The sequence below is a fragment of the Lutra lutra genome, chromosome 4 (assembly GCF_902655055.1).
Source record: "Lutra lutra chromosome 4, mLutLut1.2, whole genome shotgun sequence".
NCBI classification, from domain to species: domain Eukaryota; kingdom Metazoa; phylum Chordata; class Mammalia; order Carnivora; family Mustelidae; genus Lutra; species Lutra lutra.
In genome coordinates this window covers 53,804,803-53,816,287 of record NC_062281.1, presented here as the reverse complement: position 1 = coordinate 53,816,287, position 11,485 = coordinate 53,804,803, and positions in this window count along the sequence as shown.

Here is an 11,485-nt window from a genome sequence, read left to right as displayed (position 1 = left end):
GTTTCCTTCTTCCTGGTGCAAAGGCAAGATGCAGCAACTTGCCATCTAGAAAAGAGGTCCTCTCTTGCCCTTGACCCACCTGGATCCTAAATACTTTACAAGAACAAAATTTCACTCAATTGCCACCAACTTAAAACTCCCATGCTCCCATATGTCCTACCAACACCTCCAGGATGCTGGCCGTTCTTGCTCATCCTCCTGATCACATGATGTGTAGGAAGTCCAGACAACTCAGATCTCATCTCATCGTGTTATAACAGCAGAAGGGAATGTAGGCCCCTAACCTGTAAATGTATGTTGTTCCATGTAAATGCAGTTTCTATTCCTTTTTCTGATCTTATCTGATTGGGATAGAAAAGAATGCTGTAACATGTACTTGAAGCCATATTAATCTGCTCCAGCAAAGATAACATATCTGGCATAGCAGCTGAGATTGGAGTTATTGTTTGAGTTTTCAGTAGCCTACAGTCATTCTCTAAGATTCAGTTGGTTTCTGCAATGGTCAGATTGGTAAATTAAATGGAGCTATGGTATGGACCACCCCACCGCCACCCCTGTATTCTTAAGATCCTTTAGAGCAGCACTCATTTCTGCCATTCCTCCCCATCATCACCACCAAATACAGTGGGTTTTGATGTGCCATCCTAGCCTGGACTGGCAAAAGAATGGGGGATAGAGGGGATGGGCGTGTAGAGATGCAGTGTTAGAAGCTCCCACTTCACCTTCCCCAGTGTGATAGCTCCCATTTGGTTTGAATGAGAAGAAATCAAGGTGGGGTTCCTTCAACAGCCAAATATGTCAATTCCAATTATATATTTGGAGACCAGAGAATTGACCACTGGATGGGTCCATAGACTTACTGGACGTTCTGAGAGCCAGACTTGGGCCATGGTTCTGTTTATCTCAGAGCCTGTCCCCTCTATCCCTCCATTCTACCATGATGCTTTGAAATCCTATGGGTCAATGTTAATTCAGACACAGTACCCTCAAAATATTTGGATATTCCTCTTTCTATAGTGTGTATTTTCTCAAGTAAATAATAAGTCTCTCTTGAGGAAATGGGGTAATTAACACAGTATATTTTTGCCATGGTATTTCAAAATTCTTCCTCCTGTGGACTTAGCCACCCCTTCAGCCAATGGTTTCTGGGTCTGAAAACTGGCTGAGTTCTGGGACGTGGCCAAAAGATCAAGAGTTCTTATTGAGTTGGCCACCCTTAATCTGCTGTTCATATATTCTTGCCTTCTTTTGGTTGATGTATTAAGCAACACCCTCACTGGCTATTCATCTATTTTACTTTAGGGATATAATGTTCTCCTAATCATCTCCACATCTCCTTGCAGGTCAAGTCCACTAGGGTGCCCTTCAACTTTGCCTGTTGGTATGGTCATTGTAACCCCCTGACTCTGGCAATAAAGTGTTGCCATCTGGTCCCTGTTGCTTCAGAGTCTCACCATTGCCATTGTTATCAATGAGCCAGCTGATAGAGATAGAGATAGACATAGAGATAGAGATAGAGATAGAGGTAGGTATGGATGATGCATTTAGATCTCTATGGTCTTTCTACAGAAAGGTATTGTGGCTATATTGAGCCATAACAAAAGTAAAGCGCTCATAAATTTTGTATAGAAAAAGAGGAGAGTCCCACCATACAAGAGTTTCATACAGTGTTTCAGCATATGCAACTTGTGTGTTATTTTAACTAAACAATTTATACATATATAACAGATATATATAGGTAGGTAGATATAGATACAGATATATATAGATATAGATATATAGATATATATAGATATATAGATATAGATGCAGATATATAGATATAGATGTATATATAGATATATAGATAAGCCTTACTCATTTGTTATTCATTCAATAAACTTTGAGTGGCTACTAAATAAAAGACCCCGATGCTAGGCTCTGGTATATAAGGGGGAATGAAAGAGACTTCTAAAATGTTTCCAACATTATGAAAGAGAATCTGAAATTGTGCTAAATTCCCTAGTGTTTCCATATGTATATATATATAGATATAGATACAAATAGATATAGATACAGATATAGATAGATAGATATAGATATATATCTGCATAGTAGAAACGTGAGGAACTGGTTGATATTTTAGACCAGAGGTCAGCAAACTATGATCTGGGAACTAATTCCAGCCAGCACATGTAGATAAAGTATTATTGGAACATGACCACACTTATTCCTTTGAATACTATCTAAGACTGTTTTCACATGACAGTAGCAGAGTTGAGTAGTTATGACAGCCCATGGCTCACAAAGCCTAAAATGTTTACTATTAGGCCCTTTACAGAAAAATGTTTGATGGCCCTCATTTTAGAGTCTCATGTTTGATTATCTAAAACTCAGGATCCTGGGGCGCCTGGGTGGCTCAGTGGGTTAAGCCTCTGCCTTCAGCTCAGGTCATGATCCCAGGGTCCTGGGATCGAGCCCCGCATTGGGCTCTCTGCTCAGCAGGGAGTCAGCTTCCCTCTCTCCCTTTGCCTGTCTCTCTGCCTACTTGTGATCTCTCTCTCTGTCAAATAAATAAATAAAATCTTAAAAAATAAATAAATAAAACTTAGGATCCTAACAACTACTGAGTTTGTGGGCTTTCTGTTCTTAGGAGAGAGAAATGGTGGATAACATTTTTTCTTCCTTAGCTTTTTCATCAAGAAAAGACATTCTTATAATTATGTCATGGGCAAGGCTAACAGAAAATGTAACTTAAGAAGCTAAGCTCTGGGGGCACCTGGGTGGCTCAGTGGGTTAAGCCTCTGCCTTCAGCTCAGGTCATGATCCCAGGTTCCTGGGATCGAGCCCCAAGTCAGGCTCTCTGCTCAGCGGGAAGCCTGCTTCCCTCTCTCTCTCTGCCTGCCTCTCTGTCTACTTGTGATCTCTGTCTGTCAAATAAATAAAAAAATCTTTAAAAAAAAAAAAAAAAGAAGCTAAGCTCTGGCATTTCATAAAAGTTACATGACAGAGAGGTGGCTATCAGTCAAATATAGATGAAATATATTTAAAAATTGCCCTGAGTGCTGCAAGGCCGAAAGACATAAGAATTAAATTGATTAGGAGAGAAACAGGGTAAAAAACCTGTCCTGCCGTCTGCCTCATCCTGAGTTTAAGCTCCAGGGTCTAATGGACTGTTAAACTCCAAAGCTTTCTTCAGAAGTGGCCCTGACTCTTTTAGTCGCCTTAATGATGTTAAGCTCTCAGAGTTTTCAGGCACTTCTAATGCACTTAGATTAAAATCACACTGGAGGGGCGCCTGGGTGGCTCAGTGGGTTAAGCCTCTGCCTTCGGCTCAGGTCATGATCTCAGAGTCCTGGGATCGAGCCCCGCATCGGGCTCTCTGCTCAGCAGGGAGCCTGCTTCCTCCTCTCTCTCTGCCTGCCTCTCTGCCTGCTTGTGATCTCTCTGTCAAATAAATAAATAAAATCTTTGAAAAAAAAATCACACTGGAAAAAAAAATATCTTTGATGACTTTTTAAAGGAAAGTATATTGGAAATAGGAGAAATCCACTACGAAACTTTCAGTGTGGTGGTAAATAAAAAACAATACTCTAAAGTTGCTTCTCTTGTTATATTGGTTGGGCTTTGTAGGGTATTAATGAGACTTGGGAAGCCTCAGTAGGTGCTAGTTGAGGACAATGGGAAAAAGCTGGCACAGTGGCCATCTGTGAGACTCAGGGTGTTTCCGCATCACCCCCACTGTTCACAGGAGCAGCTGGAGGTGAGCAGCAAACAGGAAACTGGGACCCAATGGCTGGATGAGACTCATAGACCCCCAACCAAGCAACAACGAGGCATGTGCTCCATATCAATGTTTTTCACAGATTTGTTTAATATTTTTTAGTAGGAAAGAGAGCAGGTTGAATTGTGTCCCCCCAAAAGATATGTCTAAGTCCTAACCCCTGGGGTACTTGTGAATGTGACCTTGTTTGGAAACAGGGTCTTTGTAGATGTAATGAAATTAAGGATCTCAAAATAAGATCATTCTGGATTTAGGGGTTCCCTAAATTTGATGACATGTAAGAGAAGGTGAGAGATTTGAGACACAAAGACAGAGGAAAAGCCCAAGAGAAGACCAATGAAGACAGAAACTTGAGGGCAGCCATAAACCAAGGGATAAATACCAAGTGCCACCAGAAGCTACCAAAAGCTAGGAGAGAGGCATGGAAGAGATTCCTCCTCAGGGCCTCCAGAAGGTTTCCAACACCTTAATTTCACACCTTAATTTCTGGCCTTTAAAACTATAAGATCACAACAAATAATAATAATAAATCATAAGTTTCTGTCATTTGAAGCTACCAAATTATGATAATTTGTAATGGCAGCCCTATGAAACTACTAAAAGGAGAAACTTTTTTTTTTTCATTTTTTTTTTTTTAACGTATAAGATATTATTTGCTTCAGGGGTATAATTTTGTAAATCATCAGTCTTACACAATTCACAGCACTCACCACAGCATATACCCTCCTCAATGTTCATCCCGCAGCCACCCTATCCCTTCACCCCTCTCCACCCCCAGCAACCCTCAGTTTGTTTCCTGAGATTAAGAGTCTCTTATGGTTTGTCTCCCTCCCCGGTCACACCAATTTTTAAAACTCTTAGGTTACTTTATGTTTAAAAGAAGGACTTTTAAAACTTAAATAGCATTTAAACTTAGTAAGAATTATCTTTATTTCACTGGATTTTTTTCTTGGTCAATCAAAAATTATCATCATATTTACCAAGAATAGAGGTAATTTTTGTAGATAATAGTAGCAGTAAGCAATTATGATAATATAATGAAAGTAATAGTAATAGTATAACCACATAATAAAATTAAATAAAATTTTTTCTGAAATTCATATAAGAAAACACTTTCCCTATTTCTCTAGTTTGTTATCCTTTCCTCTTTCCCCTCCAGTTTTCTTTTGAAATACTGAGAATACTACAACTTCTTTGGGGTGAAATTGAAGGATTTAAGATTTAGATAATATAATAAATTATTTGATACTGGTAAATAGTACTGTGTTCTGCCTTATTCTCTTTCAGAATTTCAGCAGATTGCTAACTTCAGGCTGGTCTTGAGGTTAAGTGCTGTCTGCTTCTGAACAATCATGTGATTCAGACCAACCAAAATAAGAAGAAGACTTCCTGGAGGGATGAGTAAGACTATAAGGTCAGGGCCGGGCAGGCGGAGGGCCTGTGATTCAGATCCTGCTGGGTTCCCAGGCTCTCCTGCCCTTCTCTTCCCAGTTAGAGCTGCTTGAACCCCACCTGCTGCCTTAGCATTGTCCTGAGGCTGCCCCAGTTACACATCCACCAGATTATTATAAATTAGCATGAATCCCAGTGGTTCCCAAGCTTGACTTGCATTTGTAAAAATGCCAACCCGTGTGCGCACCCCAGATTTCTCAATCAGAATTGCCAAGGACCAGACTTGGCAATATGAATTTTTAGAATATCTCCTAGTTGATTCTTCATCTAAGGCTCAGTAATGAAAGACATGCACTGGACCAGTGGTTCTCAAAGTGTGATTCCTAGACCAAAACATCACCATCACTTGGGAGCTGATTAGAAATGCAAATTCTTGACCTCTGCTACACCCTCCCCGCCAAGACTTGCTGAATCAGAAACTCTGAGAAAGGAGTCTGGTAACCTATGTTTTAACAAGCCCAATGGGTGATTTGAGTTTGAAAACCACCACCCACACTTAAACTCACTTCCAAAGAAGAAACTATGGAACAGTAGAAATAGTAATTTTAGAAACTTGGAAGCCATCATCTTAACCAAGGGATCAAGTCTAAATCACCTGTGTTAAGTCATACTGATGTCATGTGCCCCCTGATATGATGCAGTGAGAAGGCACTTAATCTGTGTGGTTTTCTTCCTAAACACCCATAATCCAAACCTAGTCATGGGAAGGCATGAGACATGTGAAGACAACATTGAGAGACATTCTTCAAAACTGTGAGGTCTTGAATAACAAGGAAAAACTGTGAAACTGTCATAGATTGAAGGAAACTAAGGAGACATGATGATTAAAAGCAATATGAGGTCCTATCAGATCCTAGAACAGAAAAGGACATTAGTGGAAAAACTGGAGAAGTTTGAATTGTTGACAGTTTAGTGGCTAGTGTCATACCAACCTTCATTTCTTACTTTTGGCAAATGTCCACCATAATATAAGATGTTAACATTCGGGGAAGTTGGAGGAATAGTATAAAGGAACTCCCTGTACTGGATTTGCAGCTTCTCCATAAATCTAAAATTACTGAAAAAGATTTTAAATGTAAAAATAAATTTAAAAAATAAAACCAAAAATATTGTCCACAGATCAGTAGACCTGACTCACCTAAAAGCTTGTTAGTAATGCAGATTGTTAGAACTCACTCCAAATCTGCTAATTCAGAATCTGCATTTTTTAGAAGATCCTTAGATGAAACACTTAATGTACAATAAAATCTGAAAAATCCTACTCTTTACCACCAGCCTTGGATTTAGCATCAGCTCAACCTTGTTGAGGCCAGAAATGTGAACTAGTTTTGAAGATTTTTATTTATTTATTTATTTGACAGACAGAGATCACAAGTAGGCAGAGAGGTAAGTGGGCGGGGCGGGGGGGGGGTGGATCAGGCTCCTTGCTGAGCAGAGATCCTGATGTGGGTGGGGCTCCATCCCAGGACCCTGGGATCATGACCCTGAGCTGAAGGCAGAGGCTTAACCCACTGAGCCACCCAGGCACCCTGTGAACGTTTTGATTAAGCAGCTACCTACTTCTTAAGACCTCAGGTTCAGTTTTCAATCTAATTCAGGTGGCTAAACTTCTGTGCCCTTCCTTAGGGCTCAGTTGTTACATAGTAACACCTTCAAAAAAGGCTCAAACCCTATATTGTGTCTGTGATACATTTTCTCCTTTAAAGGCAGGAAGGAGTCTTGTGTTTGGTTCCTAACTCTGCGCAAGGTCCCTGTTGCCTGCCACAGACTTCCCTCTTGCTGAAAGTCAGTTTGCCTGGCATTCTAAGTGCTGCCTCCTAGGACCCTCCTGTCACATCTTTCAAGGCACCTCCCATGCAGTTGTCACTATAAACTCAGATGTTATAATCTATTTGCCAGATTCAACCATGCCTGGAAATACCTAGTGATAGGACAGCATGTGGTGAATTTGGTTCTCTGTCAAACAGTTCAACAAAAAGAACAGGACTTCCAGAGACAGCAATTTTTACAAAAAAAAAAAAAAAAAAATCAGTAGAATGTGTGGATCAGATAGGTAGGAGCTACGAAAGGCCTAGGAATAAAACTAGAGAGGTAAATAATTTCCTCTGTACCCAGGCTTTTTTACTTTTGTGTCATTGAAGTCTCAGAAACAAGGATCTGATTCTATAAAGACAGTTTCTTGATTGGGTATTATTTATAAAATCCAGTTAGAATGGTGAAAATGACCATTCCCCAGACATAATGGCATTAATCTTCTTCTCTTGAAGAAAAGGATTGAAGTGAATTGCTGAAGGTGAAAAGTCAGGAGAGAGGTTTCTCGGTGGCTCAGTTGGTTGAGCATCTGACTCTTGATCTCAGGGCAGATCTGGATCCCAGGGTCATGAACCCAAGCCCCACATTGGACTCCATGCTGGGCAGGAAGCCAACTTGAAACAAAAAAATAAAAGGAGAAATTAATCCTTGAAAACCTGACTGGTCTGCCAAGGGAGACTAGAGCTTCTTGCTTTTTGTAGGGAAACACTGGGCACTCATCTTGAGACATCATGGCAAGTGCCAACCTCAGGAAACATTGTCTGAACTGAACCATGACACATGGATTTTTCAGGGAAGAGTTGCACCAGCACCCAAATGATTTGAGAGCAGCTGAAATAAGTCCAAAATGACCTAAAAGTTAGAACCAACTTGGTGAGTGAGGTGTAGGGAGAAGTTTATGGGATTCTATGCCTCACTGAGCCATAAAAGAGCTCTGGATTGGGCTGGATGCTCCCACAAGTCTACAGGGGGCAGGTTAAGTTATGGATCACTGATACGCACCTCTGGGCATGTTGCCCATGCCCAGGGATCAGTAACCTGGGGATTATGCTTTTGAGCCAACACCAGACTCTACAAATGCACCCATTTCTAACCTTTTTGTGTCTTATTTCTTTTAATCTTCACTTTTGAAAAACTCTAATCTTGTTGTTAATGAAGTAAGAAAGAAGAAGATTCTTTCCCACATTGTGATCAGGATAGACAGGAAATTATTATCTTTCCCAACACTGGTGACTAAAGAAGTTTCACAACCAGGGGAAGGAGGGAGCAGGGCTGCCTGAGAGACCCCTTGCTGCAGTGGAGAAGGCCAGGTGCAAGGTGTAAGGTGGACACGGTTGACTTTAGTATCAACTGTAGGAAGAAAATCTACTATTCTATCAAAATCATCTATGGAATAATCTAATATCATCTCCAGTTAAGCTAGCCAACTTCAAACTTTTGACACTCTAGAGTCTAAAATTGCAATGAAATATTCAGTAATTTAAAAAAAGTCATAGAAGGCAGAACATTTGTATCTTTGGCTTTGTGATCATAAGTGTGCATTATGAAACTAATTAGCTCTAGGCTAGGCAGTATGTGAGTAATTTATTCTTCTCATATTAACATCAACTGTGAAATCTAAATTGAGTGATGACATTCCAGGAACAATTGCATGTAATAATTCTTTAGCAGGTTTGGGCAATGCAGATTAGTTATCATAAGGGAAAACGTCATCTCACGCTATTTTAATGATGATGATGCCTCTATGGAAAAGAACTTAGGGGAAAATGAGTTTAGTGTCTGGGTTCCGGTTCAAGTCAAAGTGAAAATGAAAAGCAAACACTATTTTGAAATTAATTTAGGAGATTATTGGTAACATATGAGGAATTATGTTTTGGGGTTGTCTAGAAACAAACACTAACAATTTTGAAAAGCAATGAGATTTGCTCATTCATTTATTTATGGGTATACAAAGTTACTTACATTCTGATCAAAAATATGAAAAAATTGCATAATTAAATGACTGGAATTAAGTGCACTAAGTTGATTGTGTGAGATGATAGATCTATGGGCAAGTTAATTTTTTTCTTACCAGTTTTCAGTAATTTCAGTAATTTCCAGTAATTTCTGGAATTGTTCTATAATTAAAAGAATAAATTCCATTTTAAAGGAAAACCATAAAGGGGCAAATACTACATGATTCTACTCATATGAAGTATCTAAAGTGGTCAAAAATCATAGAAACAAATAGGTGGTTACCAAAGGCTGGGGAGTGAAGGAGAGTTTCAAGTGTTGAGGGACATGGGTATAGAGTTTCAGTTTTGCAAGGTGAGAAGGTTCTGGAGAACTGCTGCACAACAATGCAAATACACTGGACCCTATGGAACTATACACTTACAAATGGTTAAGACAATAAATTTGTGGCATGTCTAAATAACCACAATACAGTACGTAAAATCATACTGAAAAGATAAAATTTTAAAAATAAAATATATTCGGGGCACCTGGGTGGCTCAGTGGGTTAAAGCCTCTGCCTTCAGCTCAGGTCATGATCCCAGGGTCCTGGGATCGAGCCCCACATCAGGCTCTCTGCTCAGCAGGGAGCCTGCTTCCCTTCCTCTCTCTGCCTGCCTCTCTGCCTACTTGTGATCTCTGTCTGTCAAATAAATAAATAAATAAATAAATAATGAAATAAAATATATTCATTGAGGATTTGTGAGACTGACCAGATATGGGAGTTAAAGTCAGAAATTAGCTTGGGAGCATGGGTGGCTCAGTCAGTTAAGCATCTGCCTTCAGATCAGGTCATGACTCCGGGCTCATGACCCCAGGGTCATGGGATCAAGTGCCGCATCATGCTCCCTGCTCAGTGGGGTGCCTGGAGCAGGGATCCTGCTTCTCTCTCTCCCTCTGCCTGCCGCTCTACCTACTTGTGCTCTATCTCTCTGCCAAGTAAATAAATTTTTTTAAAAGTCTTTAAAAAAAAAACACTTAAAAAAAAGAAATTAGTCCAAAGTGAACTTCTGAAGTACATCATGCAAAATATAGAGTATACAGGAGGGGAAGCAGTTTTGTAAAGAAAAAGGAGATATGCATTCAACTTAAATAACGAGTGTCTGTAGGATAGCCAGTTTAAAGTGTGTGTTGGGAAGTTGGATACACAGTTGCAGCACAGGGAAAAAAGATTGGAATCAGGGGGAAAAAGAGAGAGAGAGAGACTCAGTGATCTGATAAGGAAGAGGACATTCAAGATTAGAGTGTAAAATAAGAGGAACAGGTGCAGAGCTATATGAAAAACTAACATACAACAACCAGTGAGGTGACTAAGAAAGGGGGACTGTCTGAGTTTCCCAAGGCTACCATAACAAAATCACCACAACTGGGCGACTTATTATCACAGAAATGTATTCTTTCATAGTTCTGGAAGCCAGAATTCTGAAATGAAGATGTCAGCAAGACCATCTTCCTCCACAGGCTCTAGTAGGGAATCCTTTCTTGCCTCTTGAAGCTTCTGGTGGCTTAGGCATTCCTAGGCTTGTGGCCACATCCCTCCCATCTCTGCCTCTGTCATTGCATGGCCTCTTCCCCTATGTGCCTGTCTTTTCCTCTTCTATCTCTGATAAGGAAATTTCTCACTGGATCTAGAGCTCACCTTGGTAATCTAGGGTAATATCTCAACTCAAAATCTTTAGCTACATAGGCAAAACCCTTTTTCCAATAAGATCACATTCCCAGGCTCCAGGGACTAGGATGAGAATGTATCTTTCGGGGAGCCACCATTCAACCTACTGTAGAAAGAAGGTGTGAAAATTGTAAGGACTATGGGGGAAAGGATCTCTATGTGGGTGAGGCAATGAGAAGACCTACACTGAAAAAAATAAAACAAAAAAAGACCTGCTTAATTTTGTGTAACATACCTTTCCCCAAATGCATTTGGCATTCTCTTCAAGTGTGAATACGAAGCTGAATAAGATCTAATCCCAGCCTTCATGAAGTCCAGTGCGGAGAGAGAAGCATATAATCAAAATAATTGTAATGCACAGTTTAAGGGCTACAATAGAAAAATGTTCGGAGTATTCTAGAAGCCCAGTGAGAGATGAAAGTAATTTCTGAAGGATCAAAGAAGAACTAACTGAGTGGAAATTGGCACGCACACACACACATAAGTGGTGGTGGGTGGGGGATTATTCTAGGAAGAGATTTCATGATCTACGATTTAGAGGCCGGGAAATGTTTATGGATTGTCTAGGGAAGAGCGGAAAGTTGGGTACACCCAGGAGGGTAAGGTCTAGGGCAAAAGTGAATAAGAGGTTATGTAGCAGTCAGAACTGTGGACAGAAAACCTTTAGCTTTACCTTTGTACCCCATTCTAATCAAGGTCTGGAAAATTAAAGGGAGGCCCTGGTGTGGGGAGAGAAGGAAGACTATTAGTTTCCGCAGAGTGTCCGGGGTCACCTGGAGCTCTGTGAGTTGAGACTG